This window comes from Stenella coeruleoalba, assembly GCF_951394435.1.
Source record: "Stenella coeruleoalba genome assembly, chromosome: 13".
NCBI classification, from domain to species: Eukaryota; Metazoa; Chordata; class Mammalia; order Artiodactyla; family Delphinidae; genus Stenella; species Stenella coeruleoalba.
Window position 1 is genome coordinate 8,941,301 of NC_137159.1, and position 12,123 is coordinate 8,953,423.

Here is a 12,123-nt window from a genome sequence, read left to right on the forward strand (position 1 = left end):
ACTTGAATGGGCTTTTAACAGAACACATTTCAACTTTAAATGGCATAAAGCAGGCCCATTTTCTAATGGCCTCTGCCTTCCACACTTCCTGTTAATCAACCCCTTTGCAGCTCAGTGTGGCTTTTCGATGAACTGGATGCCTTTGAGTCTACAGTCATATCCCAATAGCTGAATTAAGACTTGAACAATATTTTATATAAGCAGGAAGTCCCAAACACTTGAAAATTTTAAATCACTCTTCAAAATAGATACTTACACCAAAAGCTGGCAAAACCAACACTCCTGGGATGAGATTTTGATCACATGGAAGCGATATTCAGGAAGGGGCCTGAATCTTGCATTGGCTGAGTCATCCTCGTCTTGTGGTTCCTAAGGAGAGGAGTAGACAAACTGGAAATGGCAATGGGAGATAAGACATCTCCTCATTTTAGGGCCCTCTGACCCTAGGGCAGGGTGACCTGGCAACACTTTGTGTGCACAAGACTTGGGCACAAGGCTGGGGCCTCTCTCTCCTTCTAAGCTCAGATCTCTCTACCGGCGTCTTGCCAATCCTGGAGGGGCAAATATGTGGTGGGAGGAGGAGAGAAGAGGCTCTGCCCACCAGAAGAGGTAAGCTCTGGTTTTGCTGCCCTCTTCTCCCCTTTGCGAAAGAGCTAAGTGCCAGAGGGAGAAACACACCTGGTGGACAGCTTCACGCTCTAACCTTGGCACCAGCAGCATCCTGAAATCTGATCCAATTAGATCAATACTCACACTTCTTGAGGAGTGAAGGGAAGAGGAAAGAGAGGAAGAGGATAACATTAAACGAATTACAACATTCTCACTGATGAATCTAATTGTGAAAATCCCAGGTAAAATACCAATAATTTGAATTTAAGAGAATATTTTTTAAATCAGTTTTTAAAAAACTGTAAAAGTACATACTTTTCTACCAAGCCATTCCACTTGGTTTCCTTGAGAATATGTAAAAGAGTTTTTATGATAGCAAAATAATGGCAATCATCTAAATGTCCATCAATAAGGAAGTAGTTGAAATTATGGTATATTCTCATTGTAATATAGTAGTTAAAAAAAATAAGTTTATTTGGAATAATGTAGAAAGATCTCCAAGGTATGTTATTGAGTTATTTTTTAATCAAGTTACAGAACAAATGCATTTTATGTTAATACGCACGTATACACACACACACACACACACACAATTATATTGATGCAGTCATATGTTTGCTTCCACTCACAACTCATTGGCCAGAGCAAGTCACATGACCCCACCTCATTACTAGGAGGTGGGGAACTTTGGGAAGCACAGGAGAGTCACTGGGCAGTGGGAATTTCTCTCTGCCATATAAACCAAGGCTTGGGCTTTTGGAGAACAGCAGTCAGAAAGAGTTGCCGCCAAACACACTCTGCTTTCCACTGTGCTACGTGGAAATAAAGTAAAGAAGAGGCTGCCTGGCGGAATGTGGCAGCAAGGGCACGCGGAGTATATGGAAACTCAGAAAACACACACACACGCTCACACACACACGGTCCAGCTACAATTATATACTAAGGGTTTCTTACTCAAATAGAAATGCTGTCACAGAGACAGGGTTTATAATGTCATATGCCAAGGGCTTTTGTAAAATGCTAATATAATAATGATCATTTGAAGATTATATGTTCTAAAAGTATCTATTAAAGACACCATTATGTTGCCATAAGCCCCAATTCAAATGCCCTACAAGCTTCTCTAGGAATTTAGTGCTATGGAAAAGTGTGCCTCTTGTCGGGTTGTTTTTTGTTTGTTTGTGGGGTTTTTTTGGCTATGCCTTAGGCTCACCTGAAGTATCTTTCTGAGGTTATTTGCCTCCCTCCCATCTTTCACCTCTCAACTGTTATAATTCTACTCTGGTCTCAACATTTTTGAAAGTGTGTATGGGAAGGACCTTTAACTGTAGCTCAGTGCCTTTCAAGAAGTGAGAAGAGCATAAATAAAATCTCAAACAGAAAAATGAAGGCATCTTTGTACGATGCCTTCCAAAGCCTGCATGGTTGCTGGGAGGGGCTGAGCAGGAATTGCAAGATGAGGTGAGGCAGGATGACTGCTCCGCCTCTGGGAATGGGCCAATAGGCACTCAGATTTCAGAGCTCAGAGGTCCCGGGGAGAAAGGTGGCTGCCTTTTTCTTTACTTGAGGCTCCTTCCCCCAGCTCCCCGCCCCGCTGGAGGTGGAGAATCCTGCCGTAACTGAGGCTTCCATGGGGCAAGCTGAGCCCCCCAGGCCTCACTCACCCAGAGCCCCCCACAAGAGGGAGCCCCTGATCCCATCTCTTTGCTTAAGTTGGCAGGAGTTTGCCCCCACCTTCCAAGCCCCAGAGCCTGCTCTCCCCTTCACCCTACTCAAGTTTCACACGTGTCCTTCCTCCTGACCGATAAATTAACCTGGTTCTTGAATCATTCACAGATAATGGACAGAGAAGTATTGATTTTTAACTGCAGTGAAATTTTAAGCAAAACTCCAGAAAGTCCTTACCTGAAGGCCACTTTTTTGTCTTTTGAAGAACTCTTTAACTGAAAGGATGGCTTCAAAAGAATACATAATTAGTAGGTTTCTTCCTTCTATTGAAAACTTTTCCATCTTCTTGATGAAAGCCTAGTGCTAATGCAAAGCTGCAAGCCTGTCTTTAAGACCCCAGCTACATTTCCTGAAAGAATAGGACAAGAAGTAAATGATGACTAATGTGAAACACAAATTCCACAGAACCATTCTGTGAAAGAATAAATTTATTTACATAGAGAAGCAAAAAGGTGATTGTGTCTCCCTTTAGTGAAAGGTACCTGTTAATGGTATAAAATTAGGTGCCCAGTATTTGGGACATATTGCTCTGTATGCCCTCATCTATTCAGATACACATGGGTATCTCAGTGACTATATAATTGATTATTGTAATCAACGGCCCTTCATTTTAAATAGAACTTCCAATTTGGGGGCTTATAAACCAAACATCAGAAAACTGATAAATATAAAATAATTTCTAAAAAAAAATAAAATAAAATAATTTATGCCCTGGGCCACACCTATCCTATCCAAAGTGTACCAAAAGGAAGTTTGTAGGGCATAGGAATCAGAGATGATGGACCAAGGGGCCCATGCACTGAATAAAGACACCTACTAGCTGTGTGACCTTGGTCAGGTTAATTACAGTCTCTGATCATTTTTCTCATGTGTCATGTCTCATTTGACAGGGATCATAAAACATACATGCCTTCATACCTCCCAGGGTGATGTAAGGTACAAATGTGAAAGAAAACAAACTACCCTTCTTAAATTCTGTATATCAAAATAACATCATGTATCTGAACTCAGCTCTCTAGGACAGGAATTGGATGAACTATCATGTGTGCATATGAGGTGGGCCTTTAACTGCAGCTCATTGCCTTTCAAGAAAGGAGAGCTCAGTGGGAGACGGAGTCAGGAGACTTCTTTCTGGGCCCAGAGCGATGAGCATGGATGCAGAGGAGAAAGCAAATTGTGAATAACGTATAAGCTTGTAGATTCAGAGAACCCAGAATGTACTGACCCAAAGGGCAAAGCACAGGGAAATACACCTGGAAGGAAAGTAGCACCTGGAGGAAAAGGGCTGCAGAGAGATAATAAGGAAGTTCAGGGAAGGGGCTGGTCAGTCTGGGTTTCCTATAGGTGTCCGTCAAGCTGCTAGGACAGACATGGAACAGACTTGGAAGGAGCCTGGCTGTGAACCAGAGGATGGAATGCAAACAGACTAAAGGAGGTCCCACAGCCTGACAAGAAGGGTGAAGACAGTCAAATCGATGGACAACAGCTGTGGAGGCCCAGCGAAGCCAACTCTGCCAGGGCTGCCCTGGACGGCACACTCCCAGCAGCTCAGAATCCACTCTCGCCGTGGCCAGGTCTCCTTGTGCACTTGAACCTACCCAAGATGCTGGTCCAGAGGGCCACAGAGAAACCAAACATCACCAGTAGCCATGCTCGGGGCCCAGTCACTGACAAAATCCTCCTCCCATCCCAACCCAGATTTGATTTTTTTAAACTGGGTAATGGAAGTAGAATTTTAACCTGAGTGCAGACAGGCCTTTATATTTACCGTTCGTCCTCCTGAAATATTCTTTCCCCAGATAGTGAAATATAAGTTCTAAATTAATGAAATATAAGTGTTAAAAGTGTTACCGGCCTGGGTCCTTGGGACTCTTTATTTTTTTTAATTAACTTTTACTGGAGTATAGTTGTTTACAATGTTGTATTAGTTTCTGCTGTACAGCAAAGTGAATCTCTTATACATACACATATATCCCTCTTTTTCTGGATTTCCTTCCCATTTAGGTCACCACAGAGCACTGAATAGAGTTCTCTCTGTGCTCTACAGTTGGTTCTCATTAGTTGTCTATTTTATACATAGTAGTGTACATATGTCAATCCCAATCTCCCAATTCATCCCACCCCCTTCCCCCCCACACACCCCGTATCTATATTGGACTCTTTAATCAATAGAAATTATAAGAGGCCAGACAAGGAATTCAAGCAAGGCTTTACTGGGACTCGTGCTGTAGCACCAGGGAGCGAAAACAAGTAACAGGTGCCCTTGCTCGCTCCCTGGGGGCTGGGGGAGGGGTGAGCTGGTCCCTTAAATGGGGCGAGGGTGGGGGTAGATCTGTGGGGGCCAAAGCGGGGGCTTAGGTGGTCTGCCCACCCCCTTGGTGGTGCCGTGCGCAGGGATCATGCGCAGGACCCTGCTTTTGCTCCCAGCTCCTCAGAAGCGGCAGTTGATTGGTGGCCTTTTTGTGTCTTGTTGTTCCTAATTCACCCCAACTGCGCATGTGTGCAGTTATTTTTAGTCCCTTATAGTTTCTTTGCATTCTGTTGCTAGAGGAGACATTTGTCCAGGTGCAAGCACTGCAGCAAAGAGTCCCAGGTTCCAGATCACAGCCTGTCTCAAAAGAAAAAAGTTCTTATTTCTGTGAAACTTAGGATGAATGCTTTGGAAGTCCTAGATGGAGGTGAGTCACTAAGTAACATTGCTATGGAGTTAGGAATGGGTAAAACCCACCCTGGGGGAAAGTGACTGGGGGAAGGAACAAGCAGTTCTACAAATCTAGAAGTACTCAGCTTGCCAATCTTTAAGCTCTATTTCCACTTTACAGAGAGTGAAACTGGAAATCGTTGTTGTCTGTGACATGTTATGAGTGTGATTTTTGAAAAAAAGAGAAGTAACTCTCAACAGTAGACAAATATTCAAAGGAAGTAGCCTTGACCCTAACAAAAAGGTAAAATCATGACTCTCATTCAGATATAAAAATGAACACACGTTAAGATTCTATTAAACTCATCAAATGAAAGAACCAGGCGGATGTTATAAGTGCTTCAAAGAAAAAATTTTTAAAAATTACATGGAGTAATTTTGAATTGAATATACAAATAGACACAGACTGGCTCTTCCACAGGAGAGGGGGAAGCCCATCTCTACCAGATGGGACAGAATTTGCATGTCTAGCAGTTACCCACACTATAGATTTACAGAATCAATCTGATACGGCAGAAAAGTACACTATAGACAACACATCATTTTCCACTGAGGTACAAATAGTTTTTCTACAGCCCTATACCAAAAGATTGATTTTACATCTTGACATGAGCCAAATTAAAATGAGGTATCTATCTAAGATCTGTGTATCGTTTTATGGTTCTGACATTTTCAATTAACTGGTTAATAATTAGCCCCAGTCACTTGAATAAGAGAGTCTTGGGTATGATAGATTTTCTTTCACTGGATGAAAGGACTTAAAGAAAAGTTTCTATATTTCCTAGTTAAAAAAAACCCCAAACAGAAATTGATTGTTTTTTCCAAACGTTGTAACCTAACAAATGAACATTAAAGTAAGTGCCCAGGAGAAACTGGGTGAAGGGTACCAAGGACTTCTCTGTACTATTTTTGCCACTTTCTGTGAATCTATAATTATTTCCCCAAAAATGTTAAAAAGCAAAAGACCATTAAAGTACAGCACCAGGGGAGACCCCCCGCAAAGATTGCACCTTGCCTTCCTGGTAGAATGATGGAAGGCTCTCTTGGGCACAGGGAGTGAGGGGCAAGGGAGGTCTGCTCCATGTATTCAAGATGAGGGATTATAAGAACTGCATTTCTCTGCCTAAAGAAGGCATGGGTATTACAAAACGAAAGTAGTCTGAGCAGGGTGAAGTGTGGAGAACTTGAACCTGGTAGCAGTAGATCTTATCAGGAGATGGAATTTTTTTTTTTTTTAACATCTTTACTGGGGTATAATTGCTTTACAATGGTGTGTTAGTTTCTGCTTTATAACAAAGTGAATCAGTTATACATATACATATGTTCCCATATCTCTTCCCTCTTGCGTCTCCCTCCCTCCCACCCTCCCTATCCCACCCCTCCAGGCGGTCACAAAGCACCAAGCCGATATCCCTGTGCCATGCGGCTGCTTCCCACTAGCTATCTACCTTACGTTTGTTAGTGTATATATGTCCATGCCTCTCTCTCGCTTTGTCACAGCTCACCTTTCCCCCTCCCCATATCCTCAAGTCCGTTCTCCAGTAGGTCTGTGTCTTTATTCCTGTCTTACCCCTAGGTTCTTCATGACATTTTTTTTTCTTAAATTCCATATATATGTGTTAGCATACGGTATTTGTCTTTTTCTTTCTGACTTACTTCACTCTGTATGACAGACTCTAGGTCTGTCCACCTCATTACAAATAGCTCAATTTCGTTTCTTTTTATGGCTGAGTAATATTCCATTGTATATATGTGCCACATCTTCTTTATCCATTCATCCGATGATGGGCACTTAGGTTGTTTCCATCTCCGGGCTATTGTAAATAGAGCTGCAATGAACATTTTGGTACATGACTCTTTTTGAATTATGCTTTTCTCAGGGTATATGCCCAGTAGTGGGATTGCTGGGTCATATGGTAGTTCTATTTTTAGTTTCTTAAGGAACCTCCATACTGTTCTCCATAGTGTGGAGATGGAATTTATTCGTTTTCTTAGGTTTTAGGACTTTCAGTTCTTATGCTGTCAGAAGTCAAAATGAATAGTGGCAGTAGTCCCAATGTCAGTGTCAATTTCCTGGCTTTGATCTAGCTGTATAAGATGTTCATATTGGAAGCTGGGGGAAAACTACAGGGAACTCTCTCTACTATTTTTAAAACTTTCTGTGAGTCTATAATTATTTAAAAATAAAAGTTAAAAAAAAAAAGAATGGTGGCATATGTTTCAAAGTTTACGGAGCTGACTTTATGAACTTTTGCTGACAGAGGCAGAACTGTAATTTCTCTGGTGTGTTGGATCCATTGTGAAGTCAGATGCATTTGGGGTATACATGGGCCAAGTTAAGGTTACAAGTATCATTCCGGGATTACTGGAAATTTCTCCATCAGCATCTTAAGGATCATTATAAGAAAATTAAAGAGAAGTGGAGGCGCTTTTCATAACCTTCAGGGAAAGACAGACGCAGCAAAGAGCTTCCTTTTGCTCGTAGACAAACGTCTAGTTGCCAGACAAGAAAGTAGCCTGCGATTGTTTCTCTTCTCTCTCTGTAAATGTTTTCAAAGTCAAAGATTTGCAGGGGACTTCTTTTCACATGCTCAAGGGTAAACCTAGACCTGGGCCTGACTGTGCACGTTTCCCTTGAGAGGAGGAGCCCCAATGCCATGGTCCCTGACACAGTTGTTACCACCAAGCCCTCAGTGTCCCTGGTCTTTGTGGATGTCTTTATGGCCTGGCAAAGGCTTTGTCAACACAGGGTCGGGCAGTCTCTGGACATTCTTTTTAACTTCGGGTGTTAACCTTTGGCTGAGCCACAACTGGAACTTCCATGACGTCCTGCTCTATCTGCCCTCCTCTCTCCCTTGTCTGCCTTTTGCCCTGGAAGCATCCTTCTTTGTTCCCACCGCAGAGACTCACAGTTAAGGATGTAAAAGATTTCTTTGCAGACTGAACAAGCTAAAAGGGGTCAGTTGCCTGGCTTAGAAGAAAAGTAAACAAGACCACCATTGTCTAGTGACCATCATCTTTTAAAACAGACCTTCCCTGAGGAACAGGGGATTGTTTTGAGAAAGTAGCTTTTTGTAATGTGTTGAATGGCGCTGTCTTACAGTCATATGTGGAGAGTGCTTTATGTGATGTTTTCAGCTGATATGGGTGCCCCAGAGCCTGTTTATTCCAGTGGTGTAAAGTGTACCCTTCTGTCCTACTACAGTAAGAATCACAGAGAGTGCAGCTTACCAAAAATGAAGACCCTTTTTGTGACCTTGTTATTGTATTTAAGAGCCCTGGTCACAATTCTTCTTTTTATGCAAGAGAATAAGCAAACCTTTGGTGTGTCTTCAACAGGATTTGTAGCCATAGGTGAAAGAATGCTGTCCAGTCGTCCAAAAAGCAATTTACATGAGAACTCAGAAAACTAATCTTTTCTGATGTTTAATTTCACTTAGATAAATACTTTTTGAGGTTTAATTCCCTTAAAATTGCATTTTTATTGCAAATTTGGTCTTTTAATAGTTAAATTCACACAGCCACGCACTGTGCTGTAGGCAGATAACTAATCAAGATAAGCACAGTTTTTCCCTTAGGAAACTTGCACCTAAATTACCATATCATCAATAAAGACTAAATATATAACAAGTGAAGGTTTATAATGGTGTAAAATTGTAATCAACGTGAGTTGCAAACAAGAGGCCTTGGTAAATAAATTATGGTCTACACAAACAAGCCATTAAAAACGGTGTAGAAGTCACATTTAATGACTCGGAAAGGTTGAAACACTATCATAAGTGAAAACAAAAAGACCTCAGCGTAATATATCGTGTGCACCAAGTAAAAGTACTAGAAGGAAGTATAAATCATTGTAGGTCAGCAGAGGTTATCTCCAAATGGTATGATAATGGGGAATTTTCATGTTCTTCCTTTTCCTTTTTGTAGTTTCTAGATTTTCTATAATAAGTATGTGCTATTTTAGAATTTGAAAAACTAATAACCATTTCCCCCTTAAATGAAAGAAAATACATTCCTAATGTCATTTACAATAAGAAAATCTGACGCTAGTCAATTATTTTCTTTAAGCATATATATGTGATTGCTTGTCTGTGCATAAATTATCTCTGGAAGGAGACCAAGACTGCAATATTGGTTGCCTCCAGGGAGGGGAAATGAGTGGTTAGGGACACCAATGGAAAGAAGATTTTTCACTAAATATTGTTTTATGTCTTCTGAATGTTATACCATATAAATATGTAGCCTATTCAAAAAAGTAAAGCTTGAAAATTAAGAATTTAATCAGTATTAGCTGAAACTAAGCTTTAGAAACCTTAATCAAGTGCCTGTGTTGATGTCATTGGCAAACCTTCAATGCCTGGGACCACAACCAATACACCCGGTAAGGACTTTTCCCAACTCACTCACTACGAAGTAACACATAAGAGGACCACGCATTCCTAAAGCATGGTCATGGCTACTCTTCTCAGGAACCTGATTGCTGGGGGTAGAATATTGAATCTAATGTGGTATAAGGGCTACAGTTGGCAAAGCAACCTGTCAGTTAATTCTGCTTGCTACACAGTTGTTGATTCACTGGGTAGAGAGAAGAAGGGGTGAAGGAAAGTCATTGATTTAATTGACTGGGTACAACATGTTGACCTCAATGATCAAAATTGAGCATAGCCTTAGCATCATTACTCTGATGGCCATACCAGATCTTTCTGTGTGTTGTGTTTCTCTATGAGTCCTGGGATGCCCTGAGCCTCCCTTTCATGGACCACCCTTTGGGATGCAAGTCACTGTTCTGTACTGTCTGCCTAAGGCTCCATTCAGCTGCTCCTCCCATGAAGCTTATTCTCACTGCTCTGCTCTTGGGCCATTCAGGCTACTTGGCACTCCTGTGGCACCGTGACTCTAGCACTGCATTCTCACATTGAACTGACTGCTGGGGTCCTCTCCCCCAGGCCCACTCACCTTTCCCTTTGAATGTAGCACTTAGCCATGTCTAAACATAAAAGAAACCAATATATTTTTAAATACATCAAAGAATAGCCAATAACAATGTTTCTCAAACTGGACTCCCAACCCTATATTCCTTAAATTTCTTTTGGAATATCTATGAATGTTCTATGGAAATTTATTAATTTTGTTTTCATTTCCATTATTCACCTTCTTTAAAAATATATAGCTATATTCTTGATGAATTCATGAATATTTGAATGACGTCCTGCTAACCGGTGGGATTTGAGTGACCATATTTACACATGTTTATTGATGTGTTGGTGTCAGAAATTAAATGCCTCAAATAATTAGACAAGAACTGGGAGGATACCATGAATATGAGATGATACATTCTGCCCAGTAAAGGCCAAATGACTGTCAAAGCTACCTCTATGTGAGAAACTTTCACTGTAGTTTGATAGAGACCAGTGGTGGGGAAAAAGTCATCACGTCACATCCAGCAGTGGCGACTGCACCGGGGACAGGCAGTGATATTCTCATGCACAACAGCACCATATCCCAGGAGAAGTCAACTTGAATTATACTGGGTTTGGTCACTTTTTCATGTTTATTTCATAAATTTCTTTCAGTTTTACCATTATATGTGTGCTGTAAGCCCAAGGAGTTTACTACTAGCTTACGTTGTTGCATATTTAAGAAATATCACACCGTAAGGCAATAGTGGCTGTTTTCTTTTCCTTCAAGTGAGTCCACATATTCCTCAAGAAACTCTGGCTTTTAAGAGTCTGTCTTTGACAGAAAACAAACTTATGGTTACCAAAGGGGAAAGTGGTGGTGGGGGGAAGGGGATGAAGGATAAATTAGGAGCTTGAGATTAACAGATGCATACTAATACATATAAAATAGATAAACAACAAGGACCTACTGTATAGCACAGGGAACTATATTCACTATCTTGTAATAACCTATAATGGAAAAGAATCTGTAAAAGAATAGACATAAATATATATAATATATTATATATAATATAAATGTTTATAAATATATTTTTACATATACATATGTGTGTATATATATATATATATATATATAAGTGAATCACTCCGCTGTACCTGAAACTAACACAACACTGTAAATCAACTATACTTCAATTTTTTTTTTTAAAGTGTCTGTCTTTGGACTTATCTACCATATGCACTAACGCTCTAAAAGTTAGTGACTGTTTGCTTTGCCTGCTTCCTATACCACCTACTATAGTACTTAGCAAATGTCTATAATCATTATGATGACAGGCAATAAGTGCTATGTTAGCATTGCCCTTTTCCAGCATTTGGACACAATGGCAAGTTTCACGTTGATGTTTTTCAGTGAACCTATCTTCAAGTCCAACCTCGTCAAAACTATTCCAGAGCATCATTATCCTTTGTAAAATTTCTTGTACTGGTTGGGAAAATCTTAACTGGTGTCTTGACCCTTGGTGATAATTATTCCAATAAATACTCTCTAAGAAAAACTTTTATGGTGCATACTTTTTACCGGTATATGTGTAGGCAGATGGGTCCCCTCATCCGCTATTCTCAGCACATACATTATTTCACTAAGGGCCTCAAGACATCCATTGCCTGTGGCCTACCAGCATGTGGTACCAAGCCTGGTGGACCCAACAGACAAAACCAAAGAAAATCAAATAATGATTTAGTGAAGGAGGAGGAATAGCTCAAGAAACTCCAAAAACAGATCTAACTATTAGTTCAAGTTCCTTTAATAGGTTAATTATATGCCTCACTTTAGCAGCTAAAGAAAGAATGTTCTCGATTTTTGATAAGAATTTGATGAATTTGCTCATGTATGATCGGAATACGTCTTCTTAGATGTTCTACTGCTTAAAGTAGGTATGGTCAAGGTGGCATTCTTTTGTACTTAGCAATTTTCAGCTCCTTATTAATCTTATCATCTTCATTCTTGATGATTTTATCATCACCTTTACATGGGTGTGAACCACATGCTCACATGTTCTAAGCCTGAGTCAGAACAGAGAAACATAACTCTTTACTCTTTTTCTCAAGACAAGAAGGAGTTGGCAGTTTCAGACTCCTGAAACTTAGATCCAGTACCATTTGGTGTAAACCCAAGGAAAGGGG

At 40.6% G+C, this 12,123-nt stretch overlaps 1 protein-coding gene across 1 annotated transcript in view; it reads right to left on the minus strand.

The window, feature by feature from the left end:
- VWA3B (von Willebrand factor A domain containing 3B) overlaps positions 1 to 12,123 on the minus strand; it is a 244,818-nt gene that overhangs the window by 213,539 nt on the left and 19,156 nt on the right. The window contains exons 3-4 of the mRNA XM_079941376.1: positions 2,515 to 2,686; positions 257 to 369 (exon numbers count right to left, since the gene is read on the minus strand). The gene's annotated coding sequence lies outside the window, so the exon portion shown is untranslated. The remainder of the gene's footprint in view (positions 1 to 256; positions 370 to 2,514; positions 2,687 to 12,123) is intronic.